At 48.2% G+C, this 20,994-nt stretch overlaps 1 protein-coding gene across 1 annotated transcript in view; it reads right to left on the reverse strand.

Annotated features, from left to right (window-relative positions):
- The window catches only part of LOC137373148 (uncharacterized protein KIAA0040 homolog), a 117,596-nt gene extending 96,746 nt beyond the window's left edge, over positions 1–20,850 (reverse strand). The window contains exon 1 of the mRNA XM_068038004.1: positions 20,770–20,850. The gene's annotated coding sequence lies outside the window, so the exon portion shown is untranslated. The remainder of the gene's footprint in view (positions 1–20,769) is intronic.
- Between the last annotated feature and the right edge of the window lie 144 nt (positions 20,851–20,994).

A 20,994-nucleotide genomic window follows, 5' to 3' on the forward strand; every position in this document is an offset into this window, starting at 1 on the left:
TCGGCGGACCAAGGGGCTGCTGGGTAAGTAAAACCCAATATATTTGGGCCTTTTCTGAACCCGAGAAACTACACGGGTAGTGTCTCCCACCCGCCGCCCTCCTCTAACCAAGGTAGGCAAGTTGATGGAAAAGGTGCTGAGGGATAGGATTTCTGAGCATCTGGAAAGACACTGCTTGATTCGGGACAGTCAGCACGGTTTTGTGAGGGGTAGGTCTTGCCTCACAAGCCTGATTGAATTCTTTGAGCAGGTGACCAAGCAAGTGGATGAGGGTAAACCAGTGGATGTGGTGTACATGGATTTTAGTAAGGCATTTGATAAGGTCCCCCATGGTAGACTTATGGAGAAAGTCAGGAGGCATGGGATAGTGGGGAATGTGGCCAGTTGGATTAAGAATTGGCTAACTGATAGAAGGCAGAGAGTGGTCTTAGATGGTAAATACTCAGCCTGGAGCCCAGTTACCAGTGGCGTGCCGCAGGGATCAGTTCTGGGTCCTCTCCTGTTTGTGATTTTTATTAACGACTTGGATGAGGAAGTCGAAGGGTGGGTCAGTAAATTTGCAGATGATACAAAGGTTGGTGGAGTTGTGGATACCGAGGAGGGCTATTGTCGTCTGCAAAGGGACTTGGATAGGTTGCAGTGCTGGGCTGAAAAGTGGCAGATGGAGTTTAACCCTGAAAAGTGTGAGGTCGTCCATTTTGGAAGGACAAACATGAATGCAAAATACTGGGTTAACGGTAGGGTTCTTGGGCATGTGGAGGAGCAGAGAGACCTTGGGGTCTATGTGCATAGATCATTGAAAGTTGCAACTCAAGTGGATAGGGCTGTGAAGAAGGCATATGGGGTGTTAGCGTTCATTAGCAGAGGGATTGAATTTAAGAGCCGTGAGGTGATGATGCAGCTGTACAGGACCTTGGTAAGGCCTCATTTGGAGTACTGTGTGCAGTTCTGGTCGCCTCATTTTAGGAAGGATGTGGAAGCCTTGGAGAGGGTGCAGAGGAGATTTACCAGGATGTTGCCTGGAATGGAGAATAAGTCTTACGAGGAAAGGCTGAACATTCTAGGCCTCTTCTCATTAGAAAGGAGAAGGATGAGGGGTGACATGATAGAGGTTTATAAGATGATCAGGGGAATAGATAGGGTAGACAGTCAGAAACTTTTTCCCCGGGTGGAGCAAAGCGTTACAAGGGGTCATAAATTTAAGGTGAAGGGTGGGAGATATAAGGGGGATGTCAGGGGAAGGTTCTTTACCCAGAGAGTGGTCGAGGCATGGAATGCCTTGCCCGGGGAAGTTGTTGAGTCAGAAACTTTAGGGACTTTCAAAAGGCTTTTGGATAGGTATATGGATAAAGGAGAATGATGGGGTATAGATTAAATTGTCCTTGACAGAGGACAAAGGATCGGCACAACATTGTGGGCCGAAGGGCCTGTTCTGTGCTGTATGTTCTATGTTCTATGTTCTATGTTCTATGACTCGGTGGTGAGTAGATAAGGTAAGGCTTTTTCTACTTTTTTTTATCGTGTGATTGGTAAAAACTTTTCGTTCCTTTTTAATTTTTTCTAAGTTTCAGACTAAGTTAAGCTTAAGATTAAAAATGGCAGGAGATCTCAGACCCGTGTTATGCTCCTCTTGCTCAATGTGGGAGCTCAGGGACACGGCTGATGTCCCTGACTCCTTCACGTGCAGGAAGTGTGTCCAGCTACAGCTCTTGTTAGACCGCATGACGGCTCTCGAGCTGCGGATGGACTCACTTTGGAGCATCCGCGATGCTGAGGAGGTCGTGGATAGCACATTTAGCGAATTGGTCACACCGCAGATTAGGATTGCTGAGGGAGAAAGGGAATGGGTGACCAAAAGGCAGAGAAAGAGCAGGAAGGCAGCGCAGGAGTCCCCTACGGTCATCTCCCTCCACAACAGGTATACCGTTTTGGATACTGTTGAGGGAAATGGCTCACCAGGGGAAGGCAGCAGTAGCCAGGTTCATGGCACCGTGGCTGGCTCTGCTGTTCAGAAGGGCGGCAAAAAGAGTGGAAGGGCTATAGTCATAGGGGATTCGATTGTAAGGGGAGTAGATAGGCGGTTCTGTGGTCGAAAACGAGACTCCCGAATGGTATGTTGCCTCCCAGGTGCACGGGTCAGGGATGTCTCAGATCGGCTGCAGAACATTCTGAAGGGGGAGGGTGAACAGCCAGTTGTCGTTGTGCACATAGGCACCAATGATATAGGTAAAAAACGGGATGACGTCCGACAAGCAGAATTTAGAAAGTTAGGAGCCAAGTTAAAAAGTAGGACCTCAAAGGTAGTAATCTCAGGATTGCTACCAGTGCCACGTGAGAGTCAGAGTAGAAATGAAAGAATAGTCAGGATGAATGCGTGGCTTGAGAGATGGTGCAGGAAGGAGGGGTTCAGATTTTTGGGACATTGGGACCGATTCTGGGGGAGGTGGGACAATTACAAATTGGACGGTCTACACCTGGGCCGGACTGGAACCAATGTCCTTGGGGGTGCTTTTGCTAACGCTGTTGGGGAGGGTTTAAACTAATGTCGCAGGGGGTTGGGTACCAAATGAGGAGGTCAGTGGACAGTAAGGAGGTAGTAACTAAAGCCTGTAAGGAACTAGATAATGAAGTCAGCGTGACTAAGGGAAAGAGTAGGCAGGGAGCAGATGATGAAAGCAAAGGGACTGGTGGTCTGATGTGCATTTGTTTTAATGCAAGAAGTGTAGTAGGTAAGGCAGATGAACTTAGGGCTTGGATTAGTACCTGGGAGTATGATGTTATTGCTATTACTGAGACTTGGTTGAGGGAAGGGCATGATTGGCAACTAAATATCCCAGGATATCGATGCTTCAGGCGGGATAGAGAGGGAGGTAAAAGGGGTGGAGGAGTTGCATTACTGGTCAAAGAGGATATCACAGCTGTGCTGAAGGAGGGCACTATGGAGGACTCGAGCAGTGAGGCAATATGGGCAGAACTCAGAAATAGGAAGGGTGCGGTAACAATGTTGGGGCTGTACTACAGGCCTCCCAACAGCGAGCGTGAGATAGAGGTACAAATATGTAAAACAGATTATGGAAAGATGTAGGAGCAACAGGGTGGTGGTGATAGGAGATTTTAATTTTCCCAACATTGACTGGGATTCACTTAGTGTTAGAGGTCTAGATGGAGCAGAATTTGTAAGGAGCATTCAGGAGGGTTTTCTAGAGCAGTATGTAAATAGTCCAACTCGGGAAGGGGCCATACTGGACCTGGTGTTGGGGAATGAGCCCTGCCAGGTGGTTGAAGTTTCAGTAGGGGACTACTTTGGGAGTAGTGATCACAATTCCGTAAGATTTAGAATACTCATGGACAAAGACGAGAGTGGTCCTAAAGGAAGAGTGCTAAATTGGGGGAAGGCCAACTATACCAAAATTCGGCAGGAGCTGGGGAATGTAGATTGGGAGCAGCTGTTTGAAGGTAAATCCACATTTGATATGTGGGAGGCTTTTAAAGAGAGGTTGATTAGCGTGCAGGAGAGACATGTTCCTGTGAAAATGAGGGATAGAAATGGCAAGATTAGGGAACCATGGATGACAGGTGAAATTGTGAGACTAGCTAAAAGGAAGCATACATAAGGTCCAGGTGGCTGAAGAAAGACGAAGCTTTGGAAGAATATCGGGAATGTAGGACCAATCTGAAACGAGGAATTAAGAGGGCTAAAAGGGGTCATGAAATATCTTTAGCAAACAGGGTTAAGGAAAATCCCAAAGCCTTTTATTCATATATAAGGAGCAAGAGGGTAACTAGAGAAAGGATTGGCTCACTCAAGGACAAAGGAGGAAAGTTATGCGTGGAGTCAGAGAAAATGGGTAAGATTCTAAACGAGTACTTTGCATCGGTATTCACCGAGGAGAGGGACATGACGGATGTTGAGGTTAGGGACAGATGTTTGATTACTCTAGGTCAAGTCGGCATAAGGAGGGAGGAAGTGTTGGGTATTCTAAAAGGCATTAAGGTGGACAAGTCCCCAGGTCCGGATGGGATCTATCCCAGGTTACTGAGGGAAGCGAGAGAGGAAATATCTGGGGCCTTAACAGATATCTTTGCAGCATCCTTAAACACGGGTGAGGTCCCGGAGGACTGGAGAATTGCTAATGTTGTCCCCTTGTTTAAGAAGGGTAGCAGGGATAATCCAGGTAATTATAGACCGGTGAGCCTGACGTCAGTGGTAGGGAAGCTGCTGGAGATGATGCTGAGGGATAGGATCTATTCCCATTTGGAAGAAAATGGGCTTATCAGTAATAGGCAACATGGTTTTGCAGGGAAGGTCATGCCTTACCAACTTAATAGAATTCTTTGAGGAAGTGACAAAGTTGATTGATGAGGGAAGGGCTGTAGATGTCATATACACGGACTTCAGTAAGGCGTTTGATAAGGTTCCCATGGTAGGCTGATGGAGAAAGTGAAGTCGCATGGGATCCAGGGTGTACTAGCTAGATGGATAAAGAACTGGCTGGGCAACAGGAGACAGAGAGTAGCAGTGGAAGGGAGTTTCTCAAAATGGAGACGTGTGACCAGTGGTGTTCCACAGGGATCTGTGCTGGGACCACTGTTGTTTGTGATATACATAAATGATTTGGAGGAAAGTATAGGTGGTCTGATTAGCAAGTTTGCAGACGACACTAAGATTGGTGGAGTAGCAGATAGTGAAGGGGACTGTCAGAGAATACAGCAGAATATAGATAGATTGGAGAGTTGGGCAGAGAAATGGCAGATGGAGTTCAATCAGGGCAAATGCGAGGTGATGCATTTTGGAAGATCCAATTCAAGAGTGAACTATACAGTAAATGGAAAAGTCCTGGGGAAAATTGATGTACAGAGCGATTTGGGTGTTCAGGTCCATTGTTCCCTGAAGGTGGCAACGCAGGTCAATAGAGTGGTCAAGAAGGCATACGGCATGCTTTCCTTCATCGGACGGGGTATTGAGTACACGAGTTGGCAGGTCATGTTACAGTTGTATAGGACTTTGGTTCGGCCACATTTGGAATACTGCATGCAGTTCTGGTCGCCACATTACCAAAAGGATGTGGATGCTTTGGAGAGGGTGCAGAGGAGGTTCACTAGGATGTTGCCTGGTATGGAGGGTGCTAGCTATGAAGAGAGGTTGAGTAGATTAGGATTATTTTCATTAGAAAGACGGAGGTTGAGGGGGGACCTGATTGAGGTGTACAAAATCATAAGAGGTGTAGACAGGGTGGATAGCAAGAAGCTTTTTCCCAGAGTGGGGGATTCAAATTCTAGGGGTCACGAGTTCAAAGTGAGAGGGGAAAAGTTTAGGGGGGATATGCATGGAAAGTTCTTTACGCAGAGGGTGGTGGGTGCCTGGAACGCGTTGCCAGCTGAGGTGGTAGATGCGAACACGATAGCGTCTTTTAAGATGTATCTAGACAGATACATGAATGGGCAGGAAGCAAAGAGATACAGACCCTTAGAAAATAGGCGACATGTTTAGGTAGAGGATCTGGATCGACGCAGGCTTGGAGGGCCGAAGGGCCTGTTCCTGTGCTGTAATTTTCTTTGTTCTTTGTTCTTTGGAGCTGCACCCATCCAGGCAAGTGGAGAATATTCCATCACACTCCTGACTTGTGCCTTGTAGATGGCTTTGGGGAGACAGGAGGTGAGTTACTCGCCACAGGATTCCTTGCCTCTGACCTGCTCTTGTAGCCACGGTATTTATATGGCTACTCCAGTTCCGTTTCTGGTCATCCCCAGGATGTTGATCGTGGGGGATTCAGCGATGGTAATGCTGTTGAATGTCAAGGGGAGATGGTTAGATCCTCTCTTATTGGAGATGGTCATTGCCTGGCACTTGTGTGGCGTGAATGTTACTTGACACTTATCAGCCCAAGCCTAGATATTTTCCAGGTCATGCTGCATTTCTACACGGACTGCTTCAGTATCTGAGGAACAAAGAACAAAGAACAAAGAAAAAGGAAAAGGAGTCGCGAATAGTGCTGAACATTGTGCAATCATCAGCGAACATCCCCACTTCTGACCTTATGATTGAAGGAAGGTCATTGATGAAGCAGCTGAAGATGGTTGGGCCGAGGACACTACACCGAGGAACTCATGCGGTGCTGTCCTGGAGCTCAGATGATTGACCTCCAGCTACCATCTTCCTTTGCGCTAGGTATGACTCCAACCAGCGGAGAGTTTTCCCCCTGATTCCTATTGACTCCAGTTTTGCTCGGGCTCCTTGATGCCATACTCCATCAAATGCTGCCTTGATGTCAAGTGCAGTCACTCTCACCTCACCTCTTGAGTTCAGCTCTTTTGTCCATGTTTGAACCAAGGCTGTAATGAGGTCAGGAGCTGACTGGCCCTGGCGGAACCCAAACTGAGCATCACTGAGCAGGTTATTGCTAAGCAAGTATCACTTGATGGCACTGTTGATGACACCTTCCATCACTTTACTGATGATTGAGAGTGGGCTGATGGGGTGGTTATTGGCCAGGTTGGACTTGTCCTGCCTTTTGTGTAGAGGACATACCTGGGCAACTTTCCACATTGCAGGATAGATGCCAATGTTGTAGTTGTACTGGAACAGCTTGGCTAGGGGTGCGGCAGGTTCTGGAGCACAGGTCTTCAGTACTATTGCCGGAATGTTGTCAGGGACCATAGCCTTTGCAGCATCCAGTGCCTTCAGTCGTTTCTTGATATCACGTGGAGTGGTTGAGTACAATTCTGCTGCTGATGGTCCACAGCGCCTCATGGATGCCCAGTTTTGCATTGCTAGATCTGTTCGAAATCTATCCCATTTAGCACGGTGATAGTGCCACACAACACGATGGAGGGTATCCTCAATGTGAAGGTGGGACGTTGTCTCCACAAGGACTGTGCGGTGGTCACTCCTACCAATACAGTCATGGACAGAAGCATCTGTAGCAGGCAGTTTGGTGAGGGCAAGGTCAAGTATGTTTTTCCCTCTTGTTGGTTCCCTCACCACCTGCCGCATACCCAGTCTAGCAGCTATGTCCTTTAGGTCTCGGCCAGTAGTGGTGCTACCGAGCCACTCTTGGTGATGGACATTGACGTCCCCCACCCAGAGTACATTCTGTGCCCTTGTCGCCCTCATTCCTCCTCCAAGTGGTGTTCAACATGGAGGAGTACTGAGTCATCAGCTGAGGGAGGGCAGTAGGTGGTAATAAGCAGGTGGTTTCCTTGTCCATGTTTGACCTGATGCCATGAGGTCATGGGGTCCGGAGTCGATGTTGAGGACTCCCAGGGCAATTCCCTCCCGACTGTATACCACTGTGCCACCACCTCTGCTGGGTCTGTTCTGCCGGTGGGACAGCGTCTGGGACATTGTCGGGTATGATTCCGTGAGTATGACCGTGTCAGGCTGCTGTTTTACCAGCCTGTGGGACAGCTCTCCCAACTTTGGCACAAGCCCCCAGATGTTAGTCAGGAGGACTTTGCAGGGTCAACAGGGCTGGGTTTGCCGTTGTTGTTTCCGGTGGACTAGGTCGATGCCGGATGGTCCGTCCGGTTCCATTCTTTTTTATTGACTCCGTGGTGGTTAGATACAACTGAGTGACTTGCTAGGCCATTTCTGAGGGCATGTAAGAGTCAACCACATTGCTGTGGGTCTGGAGTCACATGTAGGCCAGACCAGCTAAGGACCAAAACCATCAATCTGTGTCCTCTACTCCTTGTAACATCAGCTAATGGGAACAGCTTTTCTTTGTCTACCTTATCCAAAACTGTTCTAATCCTGTAGTTCATTTCTTGATATCACGTGGAGTGAATGGAATTGGTTGAAGTCTGGGATCTGTGATGCTGGAGACTTCAGGAGGAAGCTGAGATAGATCATCCATTCAGCACTTCTGGCTGAAGATGGTCGCAAATGCTTCGGCCTTTTCTTTTGCACTGACATGTTGGTCCCCCCCATTAATGAGGATGGGGATATTTGTGGAGCCTCTTCCTCTGGTTAGTTATTTAATTGATTGCTACCATTCACGGCTGGATGTGGCAGGACTGCAGAGCTTAGATCGGATCCGTTGGTTATGGGATCGCTTAGCTCTGTCTATTCCATGTTGCTTACGCTGTTTTGCACACAAGTGGTCCTGTGTTGTAGCTTCACCAGGTTGACACCTCATTTTTAGGTATGTCTGGTGTTGCTCCTGGCATGCCCTCCTACACTCTTCATTGAACCAGGGTTGATCACTTGGCTTGATGGTACTGGTAGAGTGAGGGATATGCTGGGCTATGAGGTTACAGATTGTGATTGAATACAATTCTGCTGCCACTCCCTTCATCAACCTTCTTGGTTACTTCATCAAAAGATTCAACTGGAGTAATCAAGCATGACCTGCCTTTTACAAATCCATGCTGGCTCTCTTTATTTAACTCAAAACTCTACAATGAGTTGCTTGTTGATTTTTTTCCCTGATTATTGTTTCTGAAACCATGCCCATCACAGATGTTAAACTGATGAGGACTGTCCTTACACCCTTTCTTGAATAAGAGTGTCAAATTTACCACTCTCCAATCCTCTGGCACTACTCCCTGTATCCAGGGAAGATTAGAACATTATTCCAAGCCCTTCCGCTATCTCCATCCCCATTTCCTTTCGAAACCTGGGATGCAAGCCATCCGAACCAGGTGACTTATCCACTCTAAGCATAGCCAGCCTTTCCAGTACATCCTGCCTGTCAATTTTCACCCCATCCTTTACCTCTACCATCTCCACTTCTACCAATATTTTGTCAGCATCAATTGTGGTGAATTAACTGGAATCTGCCTTTAGGGGCAGAATGACCGAGCACTTAAACAAGTTGGAGCTGATCAGAGAAAGCCGGCATGGATTTGTAAAGGGTAAGTTATATCTAACCACTCCAGCTGAATTTTTTGAGGAGCTTTTTGGGAAGGACGTGGTAGATAAGGCAGTGTAGAGGATGCTATTTAGATAGACTTCCACAAGATACTTAATAAGGTTCTACACAAGAAGCTGTTAATAAAATTGAGAATTGGAGGGAACCTTGAGATAGGTCGCGAATTGGTTCAAAGTTGGAGACGGAGAGTTGGGGTAATGGGTAGGTCCTCTGTACTGGAGCCTCAGCTTTCCACTATATTTATAAATCACTTAGATGAAGGAATAGAGAGACATATGTTCAAGTTTGCAGGTGACACTAAGTTAGGAGGCACGTTAATTGTGTCGATGGGAAGAGGAAGTTACACAGAGATGCAGACAGATTAAGCAAGTAGGTAAAACTGGTAGGGTTAGGGTTGGATGGTAGGATAGATGGAGTTCAAAGTGGGGAAATGTGAGGTCACCTACTTTGGATGCGAGAGAGATAGATTGGACTATTTTCTGAATGGTGAGAGTCTGGGGCCCGGGGAGCAGCAAGAGGATTTGGGAGCCCACGTAGACCATTCACTAAAAGCTAATATAAAAGCAAAATACTGCAGATGCTGGAAATCTGAAATAGAAATAGAAAGTTCTAGAAATACTCAGCAGGGCTGGCAGCATGTGTGGAGAGAGAAACTAAGTTGACGCTTCATGAAGGGTCATTGACCTAAAACATTAACTCAGTTTCTCTCTCCTCGTGGCCAGGTATAAAAAATAAAACTGACAGCTAGCTTGGTACAGGACAGCACTGCAACAAATAACTCAATACCAACACTACAAGTCCAGTGGAGGATATTGCTGGAATGTATTAACAGAAAGAGCTAATGGAATGTTGGCCTTTATCTCCAGGTCTGGAATACAGAGGGATGGAAGTTATGCTCCAGCTGTAAAGAGCTCTGATTAAACCCCAACTGGAACAAAAGGGCACAACCTTAGAATTTAAGCTAAAGTTAGGCAAGGGTATCAAGGGAAATGGAGCTAAGGCAGGTAAAATGAGGTACAGATCAGCCATGATCTAAATGAATGGCCTTCTCCTCTTCCAAGGTTCTTCTTGCTAAGGGCAATGGAAAGAACTCCCATTCTAGAATCAGGGAAGCAGGCTAGATGGTCAAGTGTACCAGTAGCAGTCAGTGCTGAGATCTGTGAGGACCCACTGAATGGGGTTCAGATCCTGACTCGTACATTAATACTGTCTAAAGATTCTGAAGGCATTACTGAGCAGCGTCTCACACTTACAGAGACTCTACCCCACCCTTCCTATTAGTAGTGTTACAGCTGAATGCCTGGCGTTTTCAGCCATGCCCTTGAACTATTTTCAATTTCAAGTTTGTTTTCTCAGAGTCTGTTTGATCTTAACTTCCTACATTCACCATATGTGTCACTGAGGCATATTCAGCTGGTGGTTGGATCGCACCCTGCAAATAAGACAGAAAGTCCCTACTGAACAGTTGAGAGAACTTATGCAGATACACAGGAGCAGTCAAGTGAGCTCAGTTTGGTTTCCATTGTCAGGTAGCCACTTCTGATCGAACATTGTGAGCACTTTCCAGTCTGAGTGGAAAATCAGACTCTTAGACTGATATAGGATCCGGGGAATCTCCGCCTCTCTGAGCTGGCCAGTTTCAGCTCCTGCCTTGTGACCCTCCAAGTGTCAGGGGGGCAAACAAACAATATGGGATTGCACTGTGTAGGGTGGGTGCTGGAAGTCTCAAGAGGCCAGGATTAGATTAGCACAGATATCTCAGAGGGTTATAGGGCCAGAGGAGGTTGCAGACATAGGGAGCAGTGAGGTCATGAAGGAATCTGATAATATAAATCTGAGGCATTGCTGGACTAGGAGCCAGTGTAGGTCAGCAAGCACAGGGCTGGTGGGTGAACGGGACAGGTTGTGAGTTACGATACCGGTAGCAGAGTTTTGGACGATCTCAGGTCTATGGAGGGCAGAAGATGAGAGGCCGGCTGGGAGAGCATTGTAAGAGTCAACTCTGGAGGTGACAAAGGCAGGGATGAGGGTTCCAGCAGCAAATGGGCTGAAGTAGGCATCGGCCTTTACTGCTTGACTTCATGCAGGACCGTGAGTGAAGGAACACTCACAGGGGAAGTGAGGAGATCAATGGCCTGATATCTGTGGGTCACTGCTGGACACTGACCTCTGGGTGCTCTGGGTGCAGGTGTGGCCATACGTTTTGCATGGCCTGTGTTATCGCAGTGCTGGTGGCCTACTGAATGGGATGGCAGTATTTATTGTTCAATCAAGAGCCAGTCCTATGTGGCTTCTATCCAGGGAGCAGCAGTCAGTGAGCTGAGCTTTTGTGAGCCTAATGTCAGGGGATTGTGTCGGGCAATTCGTGGCGAGAGATCCGTGCAGCTTGACTTGGAAGATAACCGAGCCAGCTGATCTCAGCCAGGCAGGCAGAGGTGAGGCTGACGGCAGGAAAACTCACCTTCTGGATCATTCTGTAGTCACTCCTGCTGGAAAGTGCTGGCATGAAGACAGATGAGGTCAGGTTTTAGACTCGGCTGCACTTTCTACCGAGGTGGAATATCCTCCTCAGGTAAGGCATTTGCTGAGGTAGCAGAGGATAGCCCCTCCCTGTGAAGGAATAATCCACTGCAATACAGGGCATATTGGGGAGGGGAGGAAGTAGTTGGGAAAAGAATGAATATAACATTTGGCGTTATGTTATAACGCTAATTGAACTCAAAAAAGTGAGGGATGAAGGAGTTTGGTACACGTGCAAAATATCACTGGGGTATTAAACCCACCACCAACACTGACAGTCCAATGCAGGATATCACTGGGGTATTTAAACTGACAGTCCAGTGTAGAATATCACTGGGATATATAAACTGACAGTCCAGTGCAGGAGATCACTGGGATATATAAACTGACAGTCCAGTGTAGAATATCACTGGGATATATAAACTGACAGTCCAGTGTCAGATATCTCTGGGGTATTTAAACCACTGCTAACACTGACAGTCCAGTGTGGGAAATGTCTGGGGTATTTAAACCACTGCTAACACTGACAGTCCAGTGGTAGGATTTCACTGGGTATTTAAACTGCCAGTCCAGTGTAGGATATCACTGGGGTATTTAACCCACTGCCAACACTGACAGTCCAGTGTGGGATATCTCTGGGCCATTTAAACCACTGCAAACACTGACAGTCCAGTGGTAGGATATCACTGGGATATATAAACTGACAGTCCAATGTCGGATATCACTGGGATATATAAACTGACAGTCCAATGTCGGATATCACTGGGATATATAAACTGACAGTCCAGTGTAGAATATCACTGGGATATATAAACTGACAGTCCAGTGCAGGATATCACTGGAATATATAAACTGACAGTCCAGTGTCAGATATCTCTGGGGTATTTAAACCACTGCCAACACTGACAGTCCAGTGTGGGAAATCTCTGGGGTATTTAAACCACTGCTAACACTGACAGTCCAGTGGTAGGATTTCACTGGGTATTTAAACTGCCAGTCCAGTGTAGGATATCACTGGGGTATTTAACCCACTGCCAACATTGACAGTCCAGTGTGGGATATCTCTGGGGCATTTAAACCACTGCAAACACTGACAGTCCAGTGGTAGGATATCACTGGGATATATAAACTGACAGTCCAATGTCGGATATCACTGGGATATATAAACTGACAGTCCAATGTCGGATATCACTGGGATATATAAACTGACAGTCCAGTGTAGGAGATCACTGGGATATATAAACTGACAGTCCAATGTCGGATATCACTGGGATATATAAACTGACAGTCCAATGTCGGATATCACTGGGATATATATACTGGCAGTCCAGTGTAGGATATCACTGGATATTTAACCCACTGCCAACACTGGCAGTCCAGCGCAGGATATCACTGGGGTATTTAAATGACGGCAAACACTGACAGTCCAGTGTAGGATATCATCTTTGGCCTCCTTGTCTCGAGAGACAATGGGTAAGCGCCTGGAGGTGGTCAGTGGTTTGTGAAGCAGCGCCTGGAGTGGCTATAAAGGCCAATTCTGGAGTGACAGACTCTTCCACAGGTGCTGCAGAAAAATTTGTTTGTCGGGGCTGTTACACAGTTGGCTCTCTCCTTGCGCTTCTGTCTTTTTTCCTGCCAACTGCTAAGTCTCTTCGACTCGCCACACTTTAGCCCCACCTTTATGGCTGCCCGCCAGCTCTGGCGAACGCTGGTAACTGACTCCCACGACTTGTGATCAATGTCACAGGACTTCATGTCGCGTTTGCAGACGTCTTTAAAGCGGAGACATGGACGGCCGGTGGGTCTGATACCAGTGGCGAGCTCGCTGTACAATGTGTCTTTGGGGATCCTGCCATCTTCCATGTGGCTCACATGGCCAAGCCATCTCAAGCGCCGCTGACTCAGTAGTGTGTATAAGCTGGAGATGTTGGCCGCCTCGAGGACTTCTGTGTTGGAGATACGGTCCTACCACCTGATGCCAAATATTCTCCGGAGGCAGCGAAGATGGAATGAATTGAGACGTCGCTCTTGGCTGACATACGTTGTCCAGGCCTCTCTGCCGTTGAGCAAGGTACTGAGGACACAGGCTTGATACACTCGGACTTTTGTGTTCCGTGTCAGTGCGCCATCTTCCCACACTCTCTTGGCCAGTCTGGACATAGCAGTGGAAGCCTTTCCCATGCACTTGTTGATTTCTGCATCTAGCGACAGGTTACTGGTGATAGTTGAGTCTAGGTAGGTGAATTCTTGAACCACTTCCAGAGCGTGGCCGCCAATATTGATGGATGGAGCATTTCTGACGTCCTGCCCCATGATGTTCGTTTTCTTGAGGCTGATGGTTAGACCAAATTCATTGCAGGCAGCCGCAAACCTGTCGATGAGACTCTGCAGGCACTCTTCAGTGTGAGATGTTAAAGCAGCATCGTCAGCAAAGAGGAGTTCCCTGATGAGGACTTTCCCTACTTTGGACTTCGGTCTTAGACGGGCAAGGTTGAACAACCTGCCCCCTGATCTTGTGTGGAGGAAAATTCCTTCTTTAGAAGACTTGAACGCATGTGAAAGCAGCAGGGAGAAGAAAATCCCAAAAAGTGTGGGTGCGAGAACACAGCCCTGTTTCACGCCACTCAGGATAGGAAAGGGCTCTGAGGAGGAGCCACCATGTTGAATTGTGCCTTTCATATTGTCATGGAATGAGGTGATGATACTTAGTAGCTTTGGTGGACATCCAATCTTTTCTAGTAGTCTGAAGAGACCACGTCTGCTGACGAGGTCAAAGGCTTTGGTGAGATCAATGAAAGCAATGTAGAGGGGCATCTGTTGTTCACGGCATTTCTCCTGTATCTGACGAAGGGAGAACAGCATGTCAACGGTCGATCTCTCTGCACGAAAGCCACACTGTGCCTCAGGGTAGATGCGCTCGGCCAGCTTCTGGAGCCTGTTTAAAGCGACTCGAGCAAAGACCTTCCCCACTATACTGAGCAGGGAGATTCCACGGTAGTTGTTGCAGTCACCGCGGTCACCTTTGTTTTTATAGAGGGTGATGATATTGGCATCGCGCAGGTGCTGAGGTACTGTTCCCTCGTCCCAGCACAGGCATAGCAGTTCATGTAGTGCTGAGAGTATAGCAGGCTTGGCACTCTTGATTATTTCAGGGGTAATGCTGTCCTTCCCAGGGGTTTTTCCGCTGGCTAGAGAATCAATGGCATCATTGAGTTCCGATTTGGTTGGCTGTATGTCCAGCTCATCCATAACTGGTAGAGGCTGGGCTGCATTGAGGGCAGTCTCAGTGACAACATTCTCCCTGGAGTACAGTTCTAGGTAGTGCTCAACACAGCGGTCCATTTGTTTGTGTTGGTCAGTGATTATGTCCCCTGATTTAGATTTGAGGGGGGCGATCTTCCTGATGGTTGGCCCAAGAGCTCTCTTCATGCCATCATACATTCCTCTGATGTTTCCGGTGTCTGAGGCCAGCTGAATATGACTGCATAGGTGTTGCCAGTAGTCGTTTGCGTAGCGCCTGGCTGTTCTTTGTGCAGTGCTTCTGGCTGCTTTAAGTGCTGGGGGCTTTCTTGTAGTTCAACAGTGCAATGCGCTTAGCGGCTATGACAGGTTCCAGCTCTTCATTGTGAGATTGAAACCAGTCTGCATTTCTCCTCGCACTTTTGCCATAGGTGGTCAAAGCTGACTCATAGATGGCGTCTCTGATGTGGGCCCACTTGGTCTCAGCATCCCCTGTGGGAGTGTTTTGAAGGGCTGTTACAAGTGAATTTAGAAATTTTTGTAACAGCTGTGGATGAGAAATTCTGCTCGTGTTGATGCGCGGGTGGCCCTTCTGCTTGGAATGATGCAACTTCTTTGGTCTGAGTCTAACCTTGCTGCACACCAGGGAGTGGTCGGTGTCGCAGTCCGCACTGTGGAAGCTGCGTGTGATTTGAACACTGTTTAAGGCGGCTCGCCTTGTGACGATGAGGTCCAGCTGGTGCCAACGACGCGATCTTGGGTGCCTCCATGAAACCTGGTGACAGGGTTTAGTGTGAAAGAATGAGTTGGTGATGCAGAGGTTATGATAGGTACACAACTCAAGCAGTCTCTGCCCATTCTCATTCATCCTTCCAACGCCATAGCGCCCAAGGCAGGAGGGCCATGAGTCATGGTCGGCCCCAACCCTGGCATTAAAGCCCCTCAGCAGGAATAGGTGTTCGGTGTTGGGGATGCTGCTAATGATGTTATAGAATTCCTCGTAGAACTGGTCTTTAGCTTCAGGTGGGGAGCAGAGTGTTGGAGCATAGATGCTGAGTAGGTGCACTGGACCAGAGGTGGTGAGCAGTCGGATGGACAGTATGCGTTCCGAGCCATTTGAGGGAGGCTCTATCATGCTGAGCAAGGAGTTTCTGATGGCGAAGCCCACTCCGTGCTGTCTTGGTTCTTCAGGATCCCTGCCCTGCCAGAAGAAGGATATCACTTCGTTGTTTAACCCACTGCCAGCACTGACAGTCCAGAGTAGGATATCACTGGGGTATTTAACCAAACAAAAATTGTGAGCTTTGAAACTGAGCAGACACTGGAGAAGGAGTAAATGACACTGAGTTGTTCGCAATCTGGTGCAGCTGGATTTGGAGAGCAAAGAGAGTTTCGAGGCTTAAGAACTTCCTGTAAACAAGCTGCAAGCAGAGTTTAGCAGCCCTGTGGTTTTTTCATCACCTCATAATGAATAGTTCACAGGAATCAGGTGTGATCTACATCCCTCAGCCCATGCATCTGGCTGACAAACACCCTGCTCTGATAGGAAGACAGCACATCACTACTCTGAAAAAAGAGTAAATACTTCGAGCCATAAAAAGGATGCAATCTTCACTCTGATAGACTAATATACCCCTCTCCCCTCACAGTGTCACTGTGATATACCCCTCTCCCCTCACGGTGTCACTGTGATATACCCCTCTCCCCTCACGGTGTCACTGTGATATACCCCTCTCCCCTCACAGTGTCACTGTGATATACCCCTCTCCCCTCACAGTGTCATTGTGATAAACCCCTCTCCCCTCACAGTGTCACTGTGATATACCCCTCTCCCCTCACAGTGTCACTGTGATATACCCCTCTCCCCTCACAGTGTCATTGTGATATACCCCTCTCCCCTCACGGTGTCACTGTGATATACCCCTCTCCCCTCACAGTGTCACTGTGATATACCCCTCTCCCCTCACGGTGTCACTGTGATATACCCCTCTCCCCTCACAGTGTCACTGTGATATACCCCTCTCCCCTCACGGTGTCACTGTGATATACCCCTCTCCCCTCACAGTGTCACTGTGATATACCCCTCTCCCCTCATGGTGTCACTGTGATATACCCCTCTCCCGTCACTGTGTCACTGTGATATACCCCTCTCCCCTCACGGTGTCACTGTGATATACCCCTCTCCCCTCACTCTTTCATTGTGTTATACCCCTCTCCTCTCACTCTCTCACTGTGATATACCACTCTCCCCTCACGGTGTCACTGTGATATACCCCTCTCCCCTCACTGTCTCATTGTGATATACCCCTCTCCCCTCACTCGCTCACTGTGATATACCACTCTCCCCTCACGGTGTCACTGTGATATACCCCTCTCCCCTCACGGTGTCACTGTGATATACCCCTCTCCCCTCACTCTCTCATTGTGATATACCCCTCTCCCCTCGCTCTCTCACTGTGATATACCCCTCTCCCCTCACTCTATCACTGTGATATACCCCTCTCCCCTCACTCTCTCACGTTGATATACCACTCTCTCCTGTCACTGTGTCACTGTGATATACCCGTCTCCCCTCACGGTGTTAGTGTGATATACCCCTCTCCCCTCACTCTCTCATTGTGATATACCCCTCTCCCCTCACGGTGTTACTGTGATGTACCCCTCTCCCCTCACTCTCTCACTGTGATTATACCCCTCTCCCCTCACTCTCTCACTGTGATATACCACTCTCCCCTCACGGTGTCACTGTGATATACCCCTCTCCCCTCACGGTGTCACTGTGATATACTCCTCTCCCCTCACTCTCTCATTGTGATATACCCTTCTCCCCTCGCGCTCTCACTGTGATATACCCCTCTCCCCTCACTCTCTCATTGTGATATACCCCTCTCCCCTCACTCTCTCACTGTGATATACCCCTCTCCCCTCACGGTGTCACTGTGATATACCCCTCTCCCCTCGCTCTCTCACTGTGATATATCCCTCTCCCCTCACTCTCTCACCGTGATATACCCCTCTCCCCTCACTGTGTCACTGTGATATACCCCTCTCCAAACTCTGTGTCACTGTGATATACGCCTCTCCGAACTCTGTGTCACTGTGATATACGCCTCTCCGAACTCTGTGTCACTGTGATATAAGCCTCTCCCCTTTCTGTGTCACTGTGATATACAACTCTCAGATCACGGTATCACTGTGATATAGCCCTCTCTCCTCTCTCTGTGTCACTGTGATATACCCCTCTCTCCCTTCTCTGTGTCACTGTGATATACCACTCCCTCACCTCCCTGTAATATACCCCTCTCAGATCACTGTGTCACTGTGATATATCACTCTCTCCCCTCCCTGTAATATACCCCTCTCCCATCACTGTGATACTGTGATATACCACACTCTCCACTCTCTGTTTCATTGTGATATACCACTCTCTCGCCTCCCTGTGTCACTGTGATATACGCCTCTCTCCCCTCTATGTGTCACTGTGATATACCTCACTCTCGCCTCTCTGTGTCACTGTGATATGCCACTCTCTCGCCTCTCTCTGTCACTGTGATATACCACTCTCTCCCCTCTCTGTGTCACTGTCATATACCCGTCTCCGATTACTGTGTCACTGTGATATACCATTCTCTCCCCTCCATGTAATATACCACTCTCTCCCCTCTCTGTGTCACTGTGATATACCACTCTCTCCTCTCTCTGTGTCACTGTGAAAGACCACTCTCTCCCCTCTCTCCCCTCTCTGTGTCACTGTGATATACCACTCTCTCCCCTCTCTCCCCTCTCTGTGTCACTGTGATATACCACTCTCTCCCCTCTCTCCCCTCTCTGTGTCACTGTGAAAGACCACTCTCTCCCCTCTCTCCCCTCTCTGTGTCACTGTGATATACCACTCTCTCCCCTCTCTCCCCTCTCTGTGTCACTGTGATATACCACTCTCTCCCCTCTCTCCCCTCTCTGTGTCACTGTGAAAGACCACTGTGTCACTATGATATACCACTCTCTCCCCTCTCTGTGCCACTGTGATATACCCCCCTCTGATCACTGTGTCACTGTGATATACCCCTCTCTGATCACTGTGTCACTGTGATATACCCCTCTCTCCCCTCTCTGTGCCACTGTGATATACCCCTCTCTGATCACTGTGTCACTGTGATATACACCTCTCCGATGACTGTGTCACTGTGATATACCCCTCTCCGACATGTGTCACTGTGATATAGCCCTCTCCGATCACTGTGTCACTGTGATATACCACTCTCTCCCCTCTCTCAATCACTGTGAAATACCACTCTCACCCCTTTCTGTTTCACTGTGATATAACACTCTCTCCCCTCGCAGTGTCACTGTGATATACCATTCTCTCCCCTCCCTGAAATATACCACTCTCTCCGCTCTCTGTGTCACTGTGATATACCACTCTCTCCTCTCTCTGTGTCACTGTGATATGCCACTCTGTCCCCTCTCTGTGTCACTGTGATATAACACTCTCTCCCCTCGCAGTGTCATTGTGATATACCATTCTATCCACTCCCCGTAATATACCACTCTCTCCCTTCTCTGTGTCACTGTGATATACCACTCTCACCCCTCTCTGTTTCACTGTGATATAACAATCTCTCCCCTCGCAGTGTCACTGAGATATACCATTCTCTCCCCTCCCTGAAATATACCACTCTCTCCCCTCTCTGTGTCACTGTGATATGCCACTCTGTCCCCTCTCTGTGTCACTGTGATATACCACTCTCTCCCCTCGCAGTGTCATTGTGATATACCACTCTCTCCCCTCGCAGTGACACTGAGATATACCATTCTATCCCCTCCCTGTAATATACCACTCTCTCCCCTCTCTGTGTCACTGTGATATACCACTCTCTCCCCTCTCTGTGTCACTGTGATATATTACTCTCTCCCCTCTCTGTGTCACTGTGATATACCACTCTCTCCCCTCTCTGTGTCACTGTGATATACCACTCTCTCCCCTCTCTGTGTCACTGTGATATAACACTCTCTCCCCTCTCTGTGTCACTGTGATATGCCACTGTCTCCCCTCTCTGTGTCACTGTGATATACCACTCTCTCCCCTCTCTGTGTCACTGTGATATACCACTCTCTCCCCTCTCTGTGTCACTGTGATATACCACTCTCTCCCCTCTCTGTGTCACTGTGATATGCCACTGTCTCCCCTCTCTGTGTCACTGTGATATAACACTCTCTCCCCTCTCTGTTTCACTGTGATATATCACTCTCTCCCCTCCCTGTAATATACCCCTCTCCCATCACTGTGATACTGTGATATACCACTCTCTCCCCTCTCTGTGTCACTTTGATATAACACTCTCCTCCCTCTCTGTTTCACTGTGATATATCACTGTCTCTCCTCTCTGTGTCACTGTGATATAACACTCTCCTCCCTCTCTGTTTCACTGTGATATATCACTGTCTCCCCTCTCTGTGTCACTGTGATATAACACTCTCCTCCCTCTCTGTTTCACTGTGATATATCACTCTCTCCCCTCTCTGTGTCACTGTGATATACCACTCTCTCCCCTCTCTGTGTCACTGTGATATAACACTCTCTCCCCTCTCTGTTTCACTGTGATATATCACTCTCTCCCCTCCCTGTAATATACCCCTCTCCCATCACTGTGATACTGTGATATACCACTCTCTCCCCTCTCTGTGTCACTTTGATATACGCCTCTCTCGCCTCCCTGTGTCACTGTGATATACCACTCTCTCCCCTCTCTGTTTCACTGTGATGTACACCTCTCTCCTCTCTGTTTCACTGTGATATGCCACTCTCCGATCACTGTATCACTGTCATATATCACACTCTCCCCTCTCTGTGTCACTGTGATATACTACTCTCTCCCATCTCTGTGTCATTGTGATTTACCCCTCTCCCCTCCCTGTTACTGTGATATACCCCTCTCGTTCACTGTATCACTGTCATATACCACTCTCTCCCCTCACTGTATCACTGTGATATACCCCTCCTCCCCACTGTAACTGTGATATATCCTTGTCCTCTCTCTAATACTCGATACCCCTCATGTTGTGTGCTGTTTTTGTTTATTAGCAATTCCCTTTTTCCTGCCTGCTCTTCAGTGCCTCCTTTTGCAGTGCCACCTACCCTCGCTCCGCTGTTGGGAATGTTTCCATGACTCCTGATTGCTGTGCACTCTTCCCTGCCGGTCTGTGTGTCTCTGGTGAGGTTAAGAGCGGGACATGCTGATGCCTCCCTTCGCCAAATCTCCTGCAGACCCTGAACAGGTTGACCAATGATACACGGTCCTGAGTGGCCTGCCAGCTAATAATTCATCAGCCAAGAAGTTTAAAACAGAGTTGAATCATTTGT

The sequence above is a fragment of the Heterodontus francisci genome, chromosome 8, assembly GCF_036365525.1.
Source record: "Heterodontus francisci isolate sHetFra1 chromosome 8, sHetFra1.hap1, whole genome shotgun sequence".
In the NCBI taxonomy this organism is placed as follows: domain Eukaryota; kingdom Metazoa; phylum Chordata; class Chondrichthyes; order Heterodontiformes; family Heterodontidae; genus Heterodontus; species Heterodontus francisci.